An 18,583-nucleotide genomic window follows, 5' to 3' on the forward strand; every position below is an offset into this window, starting at 1 on the left:
CACAGGCCATACTTTTTGATAGCTATATATATTTCATTTATATTCATCAGTCAGATACTTATTGCTTAGTCTTTGTGATCCCCTTAACTAATTTTATAGGCCAATGTAGAGCCAAATTTGCCGTTACACAGACTGTTAATTCTTTTATCCTTTGGCACATCTCCAAAATAAATAGCAAGTCATCTTTAAACTCCCATAAGCATTTATCAGCAATAACCTCATTACTTGTCAACTTCTCCTTCCTATTATATTTACTTGTGACTATGTCTCATTTTCTGTTTTAATCTGTAAACTCCTTGGGAACAGCATCCATCTTTGCATTCTTCACTATACCATGAAAAGTGCTTTACTTGTGAGAGGCACACAATAGTTTCTTAATTAATCAATAAATTTGAATAACAACGCCATCTCCCAGGAGTGATACAAGCATACTAGTTAGAAATTCAAAACCTTTAACAAAAATCAAAACCTATAATTCAGAATATTTTATAGTAAAGAACACTGTATCTAGTGAAATTGACATGATTTATTAGAAAGTCATACATAGTGACCAAAAAGTTTTCTTAATATTTAGACATTTGAAATATATAAAGTAAGTAGCAATGATTTTTATTCTGATTCATTCTTAAATAAGTAACAAGAGAATATAATCTTTTAAAAAGTTTTAAAATTATAGTTGACTTAAGTGCTGTGCCAATTGAGAATACATATTTTAATAAAAATTTTCATCAATTTAGCTTTTGATTAGCAACTAACAGGACATTGTTCAATTGTTTTTTGAAAAAGATATCAAGACAATTCAACTGGGAAATAACAATTTTTTTCAATTATTGATGTTAGAAAAACTAGATACCCACATGCAAAAAGAAAAATTTGGAACCATGCATAGCGCCATATAAAAATTAATTCAAAATGAATCATAGATGTAAATGTTAGAGCTAAAACTATAAATTTGCTTGAGAAATACAAGTGTTTCTTCATGAACTTAGGTAAAGTAATGATTTCCTATATATAACACCAAAAGCATAAGTGATCAAAAAAAAATTGATTACATAAAAAATACCTGATTTCAAAAGACATCAAAAAAGTAAAGACAAACCAAAGAATGGGAGAAATTATTTGTGAATTATGTAACAGATAAGGAATTATATACAGAATATATTTTTAAAAACCTCTTCATGTCAGTAGCATAAAAACAAAAACCCAATATAAAAATCGGCAGAAGATTTGTATAGACATCTGTTCAAAGAAGATGCATGAACCAATAAGCACATCAAAAGATGCTCAGCATCATTAGCCATGGGGGAAATGCAAATCAAAACCACAGTGAGAAACCACATCACACCCATTAGGACAGTGATAATCAAAAAGACAGATAATAACAAGTGTTGCTGAGGATATACAAACACTGGAACACTGATACATTGCTGGGGGAAATGTAAAATAGTACACTCTCTAGCAGTTTCTCACAATATAAACTTAGATATAGCATATGACCTAATAATTTCACCCTAAGGTTTCTAACCAAGGAAAATGGAAACATACATGCATACAAAAACTTTTATGGAAATATTCATAGCAGCCTTATAATAGCTAAAAAGTAGAAATCTCCCAAATGTGCATTAACTGGTGAATGGATAAATAAAATGTGATATATGCATACAATGAAATGTTACTAGGCAATTAAAAAATTTAAGTACTGATACGTGCTGCAACATGGATAAATTTCAAAGGTACTATATTAAGTGAAATAAGCAAGACACAAAAGATGATGTATTTCATTATTCCATTCACACGAAGTGTCTAGAAAAGGCAAATGTATAGGGACAGAAAGTTAATGGGGTTGCCTAGGACTAAGAATGGAAGTGGGGAGTGGGCATTAGGTTTCCTTTCAGTTCAATGGAAATTTTCTAAAGTTGTAGTGATGGTTTCACAACTCTGTAAATACACTAAAAACACTGAATTATAAAAGAAGCTCATATCACAATGATAATCATGTAAGCAGTGATTATTATTTAACTCCCTCTCTTTTTTGTTTATGAATCAGAATGTCTTAATCATTTCTCTCTTATTCCTCTAAAGGAGTTCAAGAAGAATTTTATAGAAACAACATTTGAGAGATAACTATATTTATTTACATAATTTTATTTTTGTCTAAAGTCAAAAATGATTGTTCCTCATGGATCGTCTATTAACCACCTTTGGTGTTATGCTGGGCATTACAGTAGAGAAAACTCTTTGTTCCAAATTTAAGTTGAAATTTCAAATCCAATTATGACCAGTCAAGGCACAGTACTGATGTAAAAGACTAGCACATATAAAAAAGAATATTGATTTTCTTAAGATTAGTAATATTGAGGTTTAGAGATAGTATGCAATACATTCAGAGTCTCAAAGAAGCAATGAATTCTGTTTTTAAGATATTTTCATATAGATCCAGCTTATATTTCTTATTTAGAATCCAAGTACTTAAAAAGATGGTACCTTGTAACCTAGTGTCATAGATAGCAGCTTCTCAATACATATTTGTAAAGTGAGTAAATAAGAAATGAGAGAATAGGAGTTCTTGTTGTGGCGCAGCAGAAACAAATCCAACTAGGATCCATCAGGATGCAGGTTCAATCCCCGGCCTCGCTCAGTGGGTTAAGGATCCAGCATTGCCGTGAGCTGTGGGTAGGTGGCAGATGCAACTCAGATCTGGCTCTGGAGTTGCTGTGGCTGTGGCATAGGCTGGTAGCTGCAGCACCAATCTGACCCCTAGCCTGGGAACCTCCATATACTGCAGGTGCAGCCCTAAAAAGCAAAAAAAGGTACAGGAAAAAAAAAAAAAAGAAATGAGAGAATAAAGTGTTGAGAAAATTATTTATTGCTCTGATTGACTTCCTGTTCTATTCCAAGGCCCAATGATTATGAATGATAAAACATTCAGTCTTTACAATGCTAAGACAGTTTTATTGGTCAGTGTTTCCTGTCATCTGTGTATCAGATTGAGCAATTAGTATACATGCTCATCATAAATACAATATAGAGTATATTTACTATAATTTTAAATAATTTCAGACAGTACAATACAACATCACATTTTTATATGACAACCAGTCAATTGTTTTTTGGGTTAGGGAGTTTTTGGCTTCAAGATGGCTTAAACAAAGGAAGTCCAGAGGAAGGGTCGCCTTTGAGGTTGTTCATTCAATAATTTTACCAAGGACCCCAAATCTGTTCAAGTCTACTCCACCACCCTAAGTAATGGTTGAGCAAGGTGGTCTGCAGCAGCTAATAAGGGTGTCACATCTAGAGAAGCAACACCTAGAGGAAGAAGAAAGACCATCTTTTCTTGTGGCTTTTTCTTAGGTGAGGAGTGAGTTTTCTTAGAAGTCCATTGGTAGATGTCCCTTATTGTTCAATACTTAGTATGAGGTGATGAGTCATTGCTAAACCAATCACTGGCTACTGCAATGGAATCACCCCTAAGCCAATCATCCCACCCCCAGAACTGGGTGGAGAAATGGGAGAGAGCAGTTCTCCTGACCCCTGAAGGTCCTGGGGAGGGTAGCACAAGCACATTAGAATTATGCTAGGAAGAAAGAAGGTGACTACCAAATTAAGGAGAAGAAAGAAATTCCTCTCAGGTCATTTTGAGTGACCTTGAAAATGATAACTACTTTCAAAGCTCTGGTGTTCAGATTATGCTCTGAGAACTAGATGCATACACTGAGGTTTATTACTAGAGGATACAAATTACTAGACTTTAAGACAAAATGACAAAGTAGAATTGTTTTTAACACTGTAATGCTATCCTGGCTTGGGGATAAAATGTGATTCTTTCATACCATGAAGGATATTAATGATCCTTTCTTAAATAATATCAAACCTATAACTACATATATTTGAAGAATAAATGAGATCAAATAAAACATCACCACTTCTTGACCTCCCGTTTAAATCCCGTATTATTCAATATGCTCCTTAAAGACAGATTGTAATAGATGTTCTACATCTTTTAAAAACTTTATATAGATGTCTAAGAGTGCTATTTGCTACTGAAAATAGTAAAAAAAAATCAGAAATCAGACAATGCTATGGTTTTCAGATAGTTGTTCAATGATAATATTTAAAATATTGTGTCTCTATTTCTAAAAGTAGGAAAAGTTTGGGAAGATTAATGGACTAGTGCGAAAGGATATATTTTGAACAAATGGCAAGAGGAGGTGGGAATAAAAGTAGTGAGCCAAGCCCTAGCTTTGATCTCTAAGTGGGAGCCAGGGAGAACCGAAGGTGAAGGGTAAAGAGACCACTGCAGGAAACCACTTACCTGGAACTGTCTGCCCCACAGGTAAGTGTTAGTTGACTATACCTTATTCTTGTGTGCACTGCATGGATGTCGTGGGAGTTCTGTTTCCTTGCCAAGACAAGCATATATTTTGGGCTCTGAATTATATAACAGAGATCTTATGACTATTAATAGAAATGTAGGGTGTTTGGTATTTTTAATGCGTTAGTTTACCTCAAAAGAAATTATCCAACTAGAAAGAAATTAAATTTTCATGACTATTGAGAAAGTTAAATAAATATGATGGAATATTATGGAGCCATTAAAATTATCTTTTTGAATTATTTCTGACACTGTGAAAAAGGTTTAAGATATAATATCTGACAGATAAAAAAATTAAAAACACCATAGGACTGCCATTAGGCAAACCACAAAAATTGAAATGATATGGAGAAAAATATTAAAATATCAAAAGCAATACCTTATTATTCTTGTGGGAAAAAGGTCACATAAAAGATGCAAAGATTGGGAATATTATTTTCTTCTTTATACTTTCAAAATATTCTACATTTTCTGTAATAACTATTAGTAACTTTTATAACTATCAAAAGATAATATTTGGTTAATTTTTTAAAAATGTGACTCAAGCAAACACCAAAATATGACTCGTCTTCATTCATACAGGTTGACCTATAATTCTCTAAATGCCTTTAATATTGGTGTGCAATCTTTCAGACTCCTCAAATCACCCCAAAACTGAAATGCCAAGGCCTAGGCAGCACAAAAACTATAGTATTCTTTCTAGACCTGAAACCAGCCTGTTGCCGCTTCAGTTTTGTACCAACACACCGACATACATAGCCCAAAATATCTGGCCTTTGTAAATGGCATATCACATTCCAGGGTAATATCAAAACTGCTGCCTGGAAGCATTTGTCAAGTCTCAAAGTAGCTCTTTCGAGGATTTTCAAATCCACTGAATTTCTCAGATTGAAATAGTGTAGGTGATAGGATTCTCTTCATTTTCCCCTCTTCTTTGAATAGATACTTAGAAACACGGAACTCTGGTTTCTTTTCTTTACTCAGTATTTCTGTTTAATTTTTAAATTAGGAATATTTGCTTTAAAATAATCTAGATACTGTTACCTAAGACTTGTCATTAACCATCTATTCCTCTTCGCACACATTCCCCCACTACAACCTCCAACACAAATCATTTCACATCTCCAAATGCAACAAATACTGATAATTACCTTGTTTTCCTCTCCATCTTTGTATAAGCTCAATAGAATAAACTGTTAATGTACCTTTGCCATCTTTCCATTTGGTAATGATGATAAGCTTTTACCTTGATTTTCCCAACTTGTAGAAGTTTAATTCTAAATAGTTTTAAAAATTATGTACATAGTTGTCAGTATTTACAGTGGATTTCTGAGGGAGGGAGTTGTTTTTTAGTTATTAATCTGTGGTTAGTTCCTACTAAAAAATCCACTGAAAATAGTAGATGCTCCATGAATATAAGATGACTTTCCCCAAGTTTTGCTGAATTCTAAAGGGAGAAGTTACCAAATTACATGATTTTCAGGACAACACACTTTTGACATTTCAGAACAATCTTAATGTTAGATCTTTCCCAAAGGTCGTCTATTTGTTACAAATTTTCCAAAATACCACGATATTATTCTAGAGGCATCTGAGGCTGATAAAATATTCAAATACTCAGAGTGCCCATCATGGCACAGTGGTTAACGAATCCGACTAGGAACCATGAGGTTGTGGGTTCAATCCCTGGCCTCGATCAGTGGGTTAAGGATCCGGCATTGCGGTGAGCTGTGGTGTAGGTCACAGACATGGCTCGGATCCTGTGTTGCTGTGGCTCTGGCGTAGGCCAGCGGCTACAGCTCGAATTGGCCCTAGAAAAGGTAAAAAGACCAAAAAAGAAAAAAAAGAAAAATTCAAATACTCAACTCTTTCTTCAGTAACTTTGAGTTTATTATTTTGATTAAAGAGACAAATATCTTTATACAAAATAATTACTCAATTACATTTGAAAAATGATATATACTAACTTTTACGCTGATTTTTAAAGCAATTTATGCTTATTTTGGATAATTTGTACAAAATACTTTGGTATGTAAAATAAATTATTAATATTAATAAGTTTGCATATAGAGAATTATAGAGGTCATTTTATCAGGTTTATTCTTTAGTTTCTTTTTTGCTTTATGTAATTAGCGTATATTACTTCTGTTGTTAGAAGAATAAGATGCAACATTTTAAAAAGAAAGTTTATAAAAAAGAAAATTAAAATTGCAATCTCATAAACTGGAGATAATCACCACATTATTTCTAGGCTTTTTTTCCTAGGTAAATACATTTTTTTTTCAGTTTTTCACTGAGATTATGTTAGATAACTACATAAATATGTCACTTTTTAATGTACCAGTACATCCTGACCAATTTTGCGTAGAAGTAAATATTCTTTGAAATATTACATTGAGAGGCTTTTTAACATCTCATTATTGGCATGGATTATGATTTATTTAACCATTCTTCTAACATTGTGTATGTAGACTGCTTTCAATTTTGTTCAGTGGAATTACTCTTCCTAAATGGGGAATAGTTTGGTGGGACTGTCAGTCAAGGGGCCCAGGTCACCCTAAACTAAACATGCCAAACAGATGCTTGCTTGCTGTAATTTTAATCTAAAACCTGGATTTCAAAAAAAAAAAAAATCCTGAAAACAGTTGAACTGATTTATCCCAGAAGATAATAGTACACAGCAGAAACCACCAAAATGCCCCAAATCTGGGTTACTTGACTGTCATAGTTTCCCTTACTTTTGTCATTTCTAGGGTCTAGATTTTAGCTTTAATAACTTTCCAACATTTCCTGTAAACTTAAATTTAGCTCAGCCTCTGTTGAGATACTTTGAATTTTAATTATTTCATTTACAAGTTTCTTATGAATACCTTATATTTTATATCCCCTTTTGTCACTCTTCTCACTGAAACAAAAAGAGCCTTAGCTTAGTAAACTTATAGATTATGAAAATGAACATGACATTATAGGTATACAAGTGGAATCAATGTCACTGCCATTTTGCTGCTGTGGACTTTGTTATTCATCATGCCTCTTTAAATGAAACCTAATTAATTGCCTTTATTTGATTATTAACAAATACACCAAAAACTCCTTATTATCCAGTGCGAAAAAGTCATGAATAATAAAAGACTATCATTTATACAACACAAAAACAACTTCATTGCCAATAAAAAATGACTTATCAGTTTCAGTCATCTTTGCTCATTATTTTACCAGTCATAAGTGGAGCCAAAGGCAACTGCTTTAGACAGATATGTGACCCCTTCAAAATTCATATGTTGAAATGCTAACCTCTAGAACCTCTAGAATGTAACTGTATTTGGATACAGGACCTTTAAAGAAGGGAATAAATTAAGATGAGGCCATTAGAGTAGCCTCTTTTACAATCTGACTGGTGTCCTTATAAGAAGAAATTTGGACACAAAGAGACACAAGGGATGCACACACACATACACACACACACAAAATAATACAAGGATACTGCGAGAAGGCTCCCATCCACAAGTCAAGGAGAGAGGCTTCAGAAAAGAACAAAACTGCAGAGACCTTGATCTTGAACATTTAGCCTCTAGAACCATGAAACATAAATTTCTGTTGTTTAAGATATTAGATCTGTGATATTTTGTTATGGGAGCCTCAGTACACTCAGACAACAACCAACCCTATTTGAAAGGCACACCTTTCAAGTTCAATGTCTTCCCCTCAATGGTGTTTAGGAAGCAAAAGCAGATTAGCAATGTATATTATACAGATAATATTTGTATAAGTTTAGGAGAGCATGTGCAGTAACAGCCGAGATGTTTCTTGGAAATAACTAGTAATCTTTCTTCAAGAACGTTAGCTCATTACTGAACTGTACCCACTGCCTTAGATTTCCAGTAAACACACTAATGAGTGTTCAATTATAATAAAAAACGTTGACAAAAAGTTAGGTCAAAAAAGTATTTAGGGAGTTCCCGTTGTGGCACAGCGGAAACAAATCCGACCAGGTACCTTGAAATTTCAGGTTCCATCCCTGGCTTCGTTCAGTGGGTTGAGGATCTGGTATTGCTGTGAGCTGTGGTGTAGGTCGCAGATGCAGCTCAGATCCTGCGTTGCTGTGGCTGTGGTGTAGGCCAGCCACTGTAGCTCAGATTCAACCCCTAGCCTGGGAACCTCCATATGGGGCCCTAAAAAAAAAAAAGTGTTTAACAGTTAAGGGCATGGGGCCAAATTTCTAATTCTTTGGGAGAATCTTACTGCCCTTTTCCTCAAGAAAAATGTCACCAGTAATACCCAGAATATGAAATTATTGTTAATAGTAATATGTTAAAAACATAGACACACTTAAATACGACATGGCCAACACAATTAACAAGTCAATTCAATGCAGAAAAAAGTCTTTTTCAACAAATGGTGCTAGGACAATTGGATGTCAATATTCAAAAGATTGAAGTTGGACCCTGCCTCATATTATATATAAAATACGACTTGAAATGGATAACAGCCCTAAATGTAAGAGAGAAACCTATAAAATTCATAGCAAAAATTTCGTAACCTTGTATCAGGCATTGGTTTCTTACATATAAAACATCAAAAACACAAGTGACAAAACAAAAAAATTAAAGCCAAAAATAATAGAAACTTTATCAAAATTAAAGCCAAGGTTATAGATGGAGTATCAGAGGAAGAAGAGGGCATATGAGAGGCAAGGGATTTTTACGGTTTTCAGGGATAAACTAAGAAGGAAGGTTTATTTTAAGTTAGAAGAGAAACTTACATTTGCTAGAAAGGAACTACAATGCTAGCAGGTGACTGAGTGGGAGCAAATATCCAGGAAATAGAAAAAGATAAACCATTAGAATATAAATTTTGAAACAGAAATATAACAACAGAGTTTAATATAGATAAAAAAGAGAGCTTCTGGGAATTCAGTGGTTAACAAATCCAACTAGGAACCATCAGGTTTCGGGTTTGATCCCTGGCCTTGCTCAGTGGGTTAAGGATTCAGCGTTGCAGTGAGCTGTGGTGTAGGTTACAGACATGGCTCAGATCCCTTGTTGCTGTGGCTCCGGCGTAGGCTGAGGGCTACAGCTCTAATTCGACCCCTAGCTTGGGAACCTCCATATGCCGTGGGAGCGGCCCAAGAAAATGGCAAAAAGACCAAAAAAAAAAAAAAAAAAAAAAGAGAGAGAGAGCGAGCTTCTGTTTTACCATATTATTTAACAATCACATTGATACTAATTTACTTCAAAAACTCATTTGTTCAAACTCTCTGAATGCCTACTATGTCCTGACCACTGTAAGGGATGGACAGACTTGTTTTCATCCTGACTAACAGCTCCCAGTCTATCTCTCCTCAATTTCATCATTTCAAGGGGAAAGTCATTACAAGCAAGTCTGACTGGGTGACAGGGACTGCTTTTTATTTTAACTGATAGTTTATAGCAATCTAACCAACAATCCAATTCAAAGAGGTTTTTCCCCCCATCAAAGAGTGCCTCTGAAACATTTTTGAGCCAATTTCACTGCAAACTAGAAACTCTAGAATTTTTTTACAGAACTTTTCAAGTCATTAAAACTGTGTAGTGTGAGAAAATGACTTGGTTTATTTATTCTTTTTAACCTCGTAACTTGTTACCATTAAAAATGGGATTTAAATTGACTTGATGTTGTTCCTTGATTTGTTTTTCATAAAGGCCAGGGACAATTAGAGCCAATTAGTATACTGGAGGAGACTCTGCACATCTGGCTGGTCACCTGTGTGACTTTGTTTCCTTCCATTTCTTCTGCTCTCCTGATTGCTCAAGAGACAGGTGCCCTTTGGGACTTGTGTTTTCTCCCTTCCCTCTTCCCAGAAGGCTCTTCTCTTCCTTGAGATTAAAAACTGAGATTAAAAATTGCTTTCTGCACCTCCTGAGCACTGTTTTCTCTCTGCCTGCCCCCCTCATCTTCATTATTGCCTTATTCTGTCTTATTTTTCTTCGAAGAATGTGTATTGGCTATTATTTCATTATGCACTGATTGCCTATTATCTAACTCTGTCTTTAGACTGAAAGCACTGTGTGGGCAGGAATTTTATTTATTTATCACATTCCAGCACCTAGAGTAGGGACTCTCCAATAGTATAGACAGGGATATATTTTTTTTAATGAATAAATGACATAGATTTAGGCAATCATTCTAAACCAAGGTATTTTGAAATTTTGACATGTAAGAAAGCAGATGAATTATGGTGGACAGGTAAAGACTGCACCAACCTGAGTCTTTTTTTTTTTTTTTTTTTTTTTTTTTTTTTGTCTTTTTGCCATTTCTTTGGCCACTCCTGGGGCATATGGAGGTTCCCAGGCTAGGGGTCTAATCAGAGCTGTAGCCACCAGCCTACGCCAGAGCCACAACAACGTGGGATCGAGCCAGGTCTGTAACCTACAGCACAGCTCACAGCAACGCCAGATCCTTAACCCACTGAGCAAGGCCAGGGATCAAACCTGCAACCCCACGGTTCCTAGTCAGATTCGCTAACTACTGAGCCACGACGGGGAACTCCCAACCTGAGACTTTACTATGTGGGTTGAGGCATAGCTCTACCATCACAAAGGTAATAAGAGTCAAGAGCACAGACTCTGCAGCCAGACAGCCTGGGTCGAAGTTTGGTCTCCACCCCCTTACAAACTGTCTAACTAAGGGCAAGTTAATCTTGTGCTTCCTTGGTATCCTCATCCGTAAATGCGCAATTAATAATAGTACCTACCCTATAGACTTAAATGAGAAAATATCTGTGAGGTGCTGCTTAGAATAGTGGCTGGCACAGTAAATGCTATACATTTTTGTTAAATAAAATAATCAATACACAAGAACCTGGGCAAAAGAAAAAGTTGGAAAAGCACAGTTCAGGACAGTTAGGGGAAGTCTGGCCTCATTTTTTTTCTGACCACTGTTGCTCTGAGAATAAAACCCTCCCCTCACCTTCTCCTAAAGCAGTATAATCTAAATTGATCTGTGAAACAGGTTTAATTGACTAATCAGCATTTCAAAAGAAAGTCTTACTTCTCAGAGCAGAGCCCCATGAACCCTGAGGTTGAAGACTGCAAGAGCTTCAGTAGCTGATTCTCACACTCTCTCTCCCCTCCCTATAATCTCTTCTTCCTCCCCTCCCCCTTCCAAGGTAGCTGGGATATCTGGCCTTGGGCTCTGTCTTTACAGGGAGAGAGTGATGGGTTTAGCTTCTCCAAGTATCTGGGAGGAAAATAACTCCTTGTAAGGTAGCCCAGGTTAAATTTCACAGGGGTGCTTCCCTGTGTGAGCTCATAAAATCCACCAGGATTGCTTAGTCTGTAACATCCCAGAGGTAACTCTATACGAACCCCGATTTTTCCTTTCCCTGACTGCAGCGCCCAGCGAAGATGCTCTTCCATTTTTCCTCTCTGAATCTCTGGATTTCCTGACAGTGCCCTCTACACAAGGAACCAGAATGTGTCTTACCGGACTCCTCTGTGAGGTTCCAGAGTTTTCATTTCCTGTGTGGGTGGCAATAGCTTACTTCTGGGTTTCTAGTCAGTCCCTTGGCCCCCAGTATCACTGATTGGTAAAGCCAAAGCCTAGCTGAGATCCCCAGTGCCTTCTTGGATGCTGTATAATTAATTAGGCCTCCAGTTGTGCTGTCCCCTCCCCTCCCATAGATGGAGAAAACCTCTCCACCAGGCCTTAAAGAGAAATTGCCCTAATAAGTGAGTCTCCAGATACCAAGTTTCCCAGCAAGAGGGGGCCATGGAAACAGACTATTAGTATTGGCAACAAAATCCAACTTTTTTTTTTTTACCACTTCAGCATTCCAGATGTACCGGCCGCCTAATGAGATATTTGGAAAAACAAAACAAAACACACACACACAGACCAACAGTGTAAAGAGGGAAGAAAAAAAAAAAAAAGCTGTACAAAAGAGCTGCAGTAAGTTTCATGAAAACTAACTCCCTTGCTGGATTCATGTGATATAACCAGCCACTGGTGCTCTGGGCAGGTGGTTATACTGTTACCTCACTCTCTCCATGAAATTGTTTTCCCATAAACCTCTGTGGCCATCCATTCCTGTCTACACATTATGTTCCTAAAATAGACACCATCTAAAAATCTCTTCAAGGAGCTTTGTGGAGGAAGGCCTACATTGCAACACTGCTTCTGGAAGAAGGATGCAAGGCTTGACAGCAATTGCAAATGCAGAAACGGCAAAGGAGAGCCTTAAAGGAGTTTTTCATCAAATGCACAGATGATGGGAAAGAAAAGTGTCAGACACCGGTGAATGTGCAGCAGCTCCAATTGCATCACCCTGGCGTGCCAGGTATTGCAGCAAATAGGAAAGGTAAGCGACCCACCGCTCTGGACAGGAGCAATGAAGAGCCAGGATCACCAACCTCAGCATGGAATTTTCCTATTTCTATTTGGCATCAGCCTCTTGGGATGATTTAAAGTGCTTAATGGAGAAATATGTTCTGTTACTACACTAGCGCATCAGAAATACCATGTGAACCTGTAAATCCACAGAAAAAAAAAAGCCACATTTTATTGGGGTGATAGCAACAGCGTTTGGCAATGTGCAAGTCTGCTACTGCACCTCAGAAATATCTAGTCACATGCACATATGGAGAGAATGTTCCCCTGCTTTGGCTTTAATCATTTTGTGGGATATGTGAAAAAGCACCTATCCCACTCTCTTTGGACTGATTCGTTAGAGAGGAGTGACAGTTGTCAGGGAGTCACAAAAAAGGAATATGGGAAGTAAACTGGTGGGGGGGGTGTCTTTAAACAAACACCTCAGACAGGAGAGAGGGAATCCATGATAACAAAGACCTTTGAAAAAGCCTCATGTCTACACAGAGACATTTTTTGTGCCATTTGGAAAAGCAATACTGGGAACTGAGCAGCATCTGCAGTCTCACTGCTGATAGTGACCTCTGTCTAATTAGAAGTAACTCAACCTTTCCCATTTGGCATCCCAGGAAGAAGGAATTCTTTCCCACTACCCTCCGCTCCTTTGTTAGCATGCTCCACTGGAGTTCTAGAGAATAAATCATTGTTCCCCTCTTGCCCAAGGCATGAGGCATTTCTCCTCAAAAGCCCAGCCTCTGCTGAGGAGGCTCAAACCCCTGCAGTGCTAGGCTCCAGCAGCCGTCCCGCTGCCTTCTTTCTTCCTGTGGGGTTAACACTGAGATCTAATTTTTGCTCCATCTTTAGGAACACTATGACCTCTATTCACAGCTAAGCTAGTCCAGTTCTAAAGCACCAGTGAAGGAGGGGGCTTCAAAAGGGGACCTTGAACAGGATGGAGGCAAGCAAAGGCAAGAACTGGCCAGGTTCCAAGCTCTTTCGGGTCAAAGAATCCCATCTAGTATCAAAATGCTGAACTGCAAAACAAACCTCATTTCAGTTCGTGAACGGATCAGAGAGGAAGGGGGAGGGGAAACGGAGGAGAAGGGGAGGAGAAGAGAGGGAGGAGGGGGACCCGTCGGTCCGAATTCACATACAAAAATGGACTTCCTGCTCTGCCCAAACTGTATTTCCACGGGCTCTTTTTTTCCTCCCAAAGAATAACTGGTATGAATATGCCTAAGATTGCAACAAAACAATCAGATAGCTTACCTGATAAAAGGGAAAATTACCCATCTGCAGTGAGGAACAGCATCTCCCAAAAACCGGATGATAACAACGTGCCTTCAGTTGCAATTGTTGAGATTCCTTCTTGAAAAAGGGGACCAAGTATTTACAAGGGCTGCAGCCTCACTGGGGCAGGACACACATACACAAACACACACGCGCGCATACATACACACATGCACCCCAGACCGCTGCAGTATCCTCTCGGCTTCATCCTCGTCTCACTCTATGGTACCTAATACAAATCAGCAAATAGCTTGTTTAAAAAAAAAAAAAAAAAAAAAAAAAAAATTTCGAGGTAGCACCTTGCATTACATCGCCATCTAGTGGCCAAATTTTCTCATCAGCAGCTTTCTGTGTTCTTTCTCAACCTCTCTTCTCTCTCCTCAGCCTCTTCATTTCACTCTTCTTTTTGGCTCTCTCACTGTTGCTTCCCGTTTCCCCTTTATTCCTAATTGCTCTATCATATCAAACATCTAATGACTCAAAGATTAAAAAGTTTAAAATTAAATATAGCTATTTTCAAGGATAGAAAATAACTTTAGTGTTGTTTTTGCATTTTTTGTTAAAAATTGTTGCTTTATTCCTACTATGAATTATTGTTATCTTCACAAATTATGGAATTTGTGAATAAAGCTTTAGGTGTCATTTTTTGTTCCACAAGAAGAAAACTGGGTAACTCTTTTACAGCTGGATGATTTTCCATTGGAGATCTAGTTGAAATTTTTCTCATTTTTAGTATTGTAGTTTAATAGTTGATTCTGTATTATAGTGAACAGCTCAGAGTGAGAAGATATGAGTTTTACTTCAAGCTCAACACAAATGAGCATGTGCCTTTGAGCAAGTCACTCAACTCTTATGAAAACTTACACTTCCCATCTTTATCTGTCGCTAGAGGTTAAATAAGATTATCTTCCCACTTTAAACGTCTGTGGTTCTATCTTTTACTGAAATATGTTTCCCTACTTTATAGACACGACCTAAAGTTTAGTTGTAATAATATGTTTTAGTAAGCAAATACATATTTTGACTCCAACTAAGTATTACCTATTCATAGAATTATGAAAGCCATGTATATCAGGTTTTCCTAAGACAATGGAAAATTCATGCTAAGCTATTTATAACTCCAGGAAATGAGAGTACATTTTTTGTGTTATAAAATGGAAATAGTCTTTAGCATTTGGTCATACATAAGCTCACAATTAACTATGTGTAGATTAGTCATTTGACATAATTTTCAGTAAATATTTCATCCTGATCGTCTTCCATCTAACCCACTTATTGCTGAAAATTATCTTGCATGTGCTTTACCATTTATTAAAATATCACTTTCAATATTTAATTGTTCTCTTCCTTATTATAGGACAGCACAATAGATACTGTTAATATTATTATGATTCTCCCCATAGTACAGTTGGGAAAACTGAGGGCCTTCGGAAGCTTATTGGGGTTTATTATAGGACACCACAATAGATACTGTTAATATTATTATGATTCTCCCCATAGTACAGTTGGGAAAACTGAGGGCCTTCGGAAGCTTATTGGGGTTTATTCAAGGCCACCCATAACTTTCAAAGTGAGAAAACTAAGGCTCTTTTTCCCAAAGTCCATTTGTTCTTTACAACATACTCAGAAATGCTCCTTTCTTTTCATGTTCTGGAATCACATGAATGAAATATGTATTTCTGTCTTTGTAAAACTTTTACTAACCCTTATTTATAAATTGCTCATGTGACCATTATATCTATAAAAGAAAGAAACTATGTAAGATCATTTTCTGCTACAGCTCAAAAATCCTATACTTTCACGATAATGAACCAAGGTAGCATGAACATATTAATTAAATTTATTCAGTGTCTGAGAAACAGTGTTCTTCAGTCTCTGGCAGAGTCTGAGCAGTGCTGAAAGGAGCTAGAGGGAGACAGGTCACCAATGTTTGGTAAATAATTACCAGGATGTTAGAGATGAAGAGGAAATGGAAAGTATGTGAACAGGCAGAATTTTTTTTTTTTTTTAATTTTAGACTACTGGTTTACATACAAATAGTCTTTACGGTTTAGAGAAAGTAAGAACACCCTGACCACAAGCTTTAATGCCTTCTAATTGCTCATTACAGAAATCAGCTTTCTGAGTGCCTGTTGTCAAAAGTCCTCTCAACAGCTCTTCTTCCCCAATCCTCGGAGATGAACCTGTGCTTCTGGCTCAAGGGGACCAGGATAAGGGAGGGTGCTACCTGCAATTCTGGCAGCTATGGGGGTCAGCCTTCTCTCACAGTGCAGACTCAGACCAAGGGGGACAGGGTGCTGAGAGAAGGGAATCATGCAGTTGTGGAAGAGGAAGCAGTGACAAAAGACAGAGCCAGAATCATAACAAATGTTGGCAAGGATGTGGAGGAAAGGGAACCCTTGTATACTATTGGTGGGAATATAAATTGATGCAGCCACTGTGGAAAACAATAAAGAGAGAGGTTCCTCAAAAAAATAGAACTACCGTATGATTCAGGGTATATATGAAAAAGAAAAAAAAAAAAACACACTAATTCAAAAAGATACCTGCACCCAAGTGTTCATAGTGGCACTATTTACAATAGCCAAGAAATGGAAGCAGACTAAGTGTCCATCAACAGATGAATGGATAAAGAAGCTGTGGTACACACACACACACACACACACACACACACACACACACACACATCACACAGGACTACTACTCAACAATAAAAAGAATGAAATTTCTCCATTTGCAGCAACATTGATGGACTTGGAGGGCATTATGCTAAGTGAAACCAGTCAGACAGAGAAAGGTAAATACTATATGATACTGCTTATGTGAGGAATCTAAAAAGATACAACAAACTAGTGAAAATAGCATAAAAGAAGCAGACTCACAGATATGGAGAACACACTAGTGGCACACTAGTGGTTCCCAGTGAGGGGTAAGGAGGGACAGCTCAGAGGTGGGGTAGCGGGAGGTGCAAACTATTGGGTATAAGATAAGCTCAAGGATATATTATATACCACGGGGAACATAGCCAATATTTTGTAATAACCATAAAGGGAAAATAACTTTTTAAAATTATACAACAATAAAACATTTTAAAAATAAAAACTTTTTTTCCAGAAACAGAGCCAGAAAACTCCAAACAACTTCCTGTTTCTGGTTCTGGTCTTTCCCCAAAGTGAGATGCTCTCCTAATTTGGGGTTTTATGGTAGTCACAAATAAACTCCATTGTTGGTTGGCTGAGCTTGGCTTCTGTTCCTCTGTGGAGTCCTGATCAGTTCAGTCACTATAGGAATCCAAATACCCTAGTCCTGGAGAGCCCTCAAGACTGGGAATCTGACACTTCCTTCATTCATGTCTTCAAGCCCCTGCTAGAAACCAGGCACTATTTCAAATACAGATGTTACATCAGTGAACAAACCAGACCCGAATCTCTTTACTACTGGAGTTTATTTACTCTGACACATCAGGTAAATGGACAGCCTTCCTGTTTTCAAAGCATACATCACCCTTCTACCTCTGTGTCTTTATTGACCATCTTTACTTGACAGACTTTCCTTCCATCTGTACATGGAAAATTCTACCAATGTTTTAGGTCACGTGTTCTTTTTTCTTTAATGTTATTCTTGTTTTCTCAGTAGGTAGAATCTCTTTTGTTAATTACTGAACAATTTCGTGTTTTATTTTGCAGAATACAGTTATTTGTTTAGTTTTGAAAGCATTGGGTGTAAGAGAATAAATGGCTGTTCTGAGACTCTGAAAAAAAAAAAAAAAAAAAGGCCAACATCCCACCCATTGTACAATGAGGATGTTTAATGAATAGCTTGTCATTCTACACACAAGACATTTCATTTGTCAGAGCTGAACAAGTTTTACAACATTGGTCATTTTATATATTCCTTATATTAGGCCTGGCATAAAAGCAAAATATGAGATTTTTATTAAATTAGTATGGTATACACTTAAGATCACACATTTATAAAAGTTGGCAAGGAGTTCCCTTTGTGGCTCAGCTGTAACGAACCCAACTCATATCCATGAGGACGCGGGTTTGATCCCTGGCCCCACTCAGTGGGTTAAGGATCCAGCATTGCCATGAGCTGCAGTGTAGGTCACAGACACAGCTCAGATCTGGCATTGCTGTGGCTGTAGTGTAGGCTGTTAGCTGCAGCTCTGATTTGACCCTTAGCCTGGGAAACTCCATATGCCACAGGTGCAGCCCTAAAAAGACAAAAAATAAAATAAAAATTTTAAAAGTTGGCAAAAGATAAATTGAAACAAATCTTTCTGTGTTACCTTATAAAACTATTGTCCTTGTCCCTCATGGCTCTGTGCTGAGAGTTTTATTTACTTATCTTATTAGCCTCCCAGATTCTAAACTCCCTATGGAAACAGTCCTCCATTTTATTTGAGTAGAAGTTAATTTATTGAGCTATCATTTTCTCTCTCCCACTGTTATGTTTCTAGATTCAAAGAATTAGAGGGTAATTCCCCCCCTCCCCCTTTTCTTCCCTAAGTTAGCTATTCTAGGAGATCCTTGGTAATCTCATCTTAGAAGGCAGAAAGAACGTACTAGCTAT

General features: G+C 37.1%; 1 protein-coding gene across 12 annotated transcripts in view; it reads right to left on the reverse strand.

Annotated features, from left to right (window-relative positions):
* The window catches only part of SCN1A (sodium voltage-gated channel alpha subunit 1), a 166,508-nt gene that overhangs the window by 133,643 nt on the left and 14,282 nt on the right, over nucleotides 1-18,583 (reverse strand). For 5 of the 12 annotated variants that reach the window (XR_014829471.1, XM_084999271.1, XM_084999278.1 and 2 more), the window contains exon 1: nucleotides 13,988-14,242. The exons of 6 other annotated variants lie outside the window; for them this stretch is intronic. The gene's annotated coding sequence lies outside the window, so the exon portion shown is untranslated. Of the gene's footprint in view, nucleotides 1-11,836; nucleotides 12,006-13,987; nucleotides 14,243-18,583 lie in introns of those variants that run through there. One more of the 12 variants, XM_084999272.1, reaches the window with a different exon arrangement.

Source organism: Sus scrofa, chromosome 15 (assembly GCF_054392235.1).
Source record: "Sus scrofa isolate SSC_HxYL_T2T_F1_AM1 chromosome 15, Sscrofa_HxYL_maternal_Yorkshire_Landrace_v2.0, whole genome shotgun sequence".
Lineage (NCBI taxonomy): Eukaryota > Metazoa > Chordata > Mammalia > Artiodactyla > Suidae > Sus > Sus scrofa.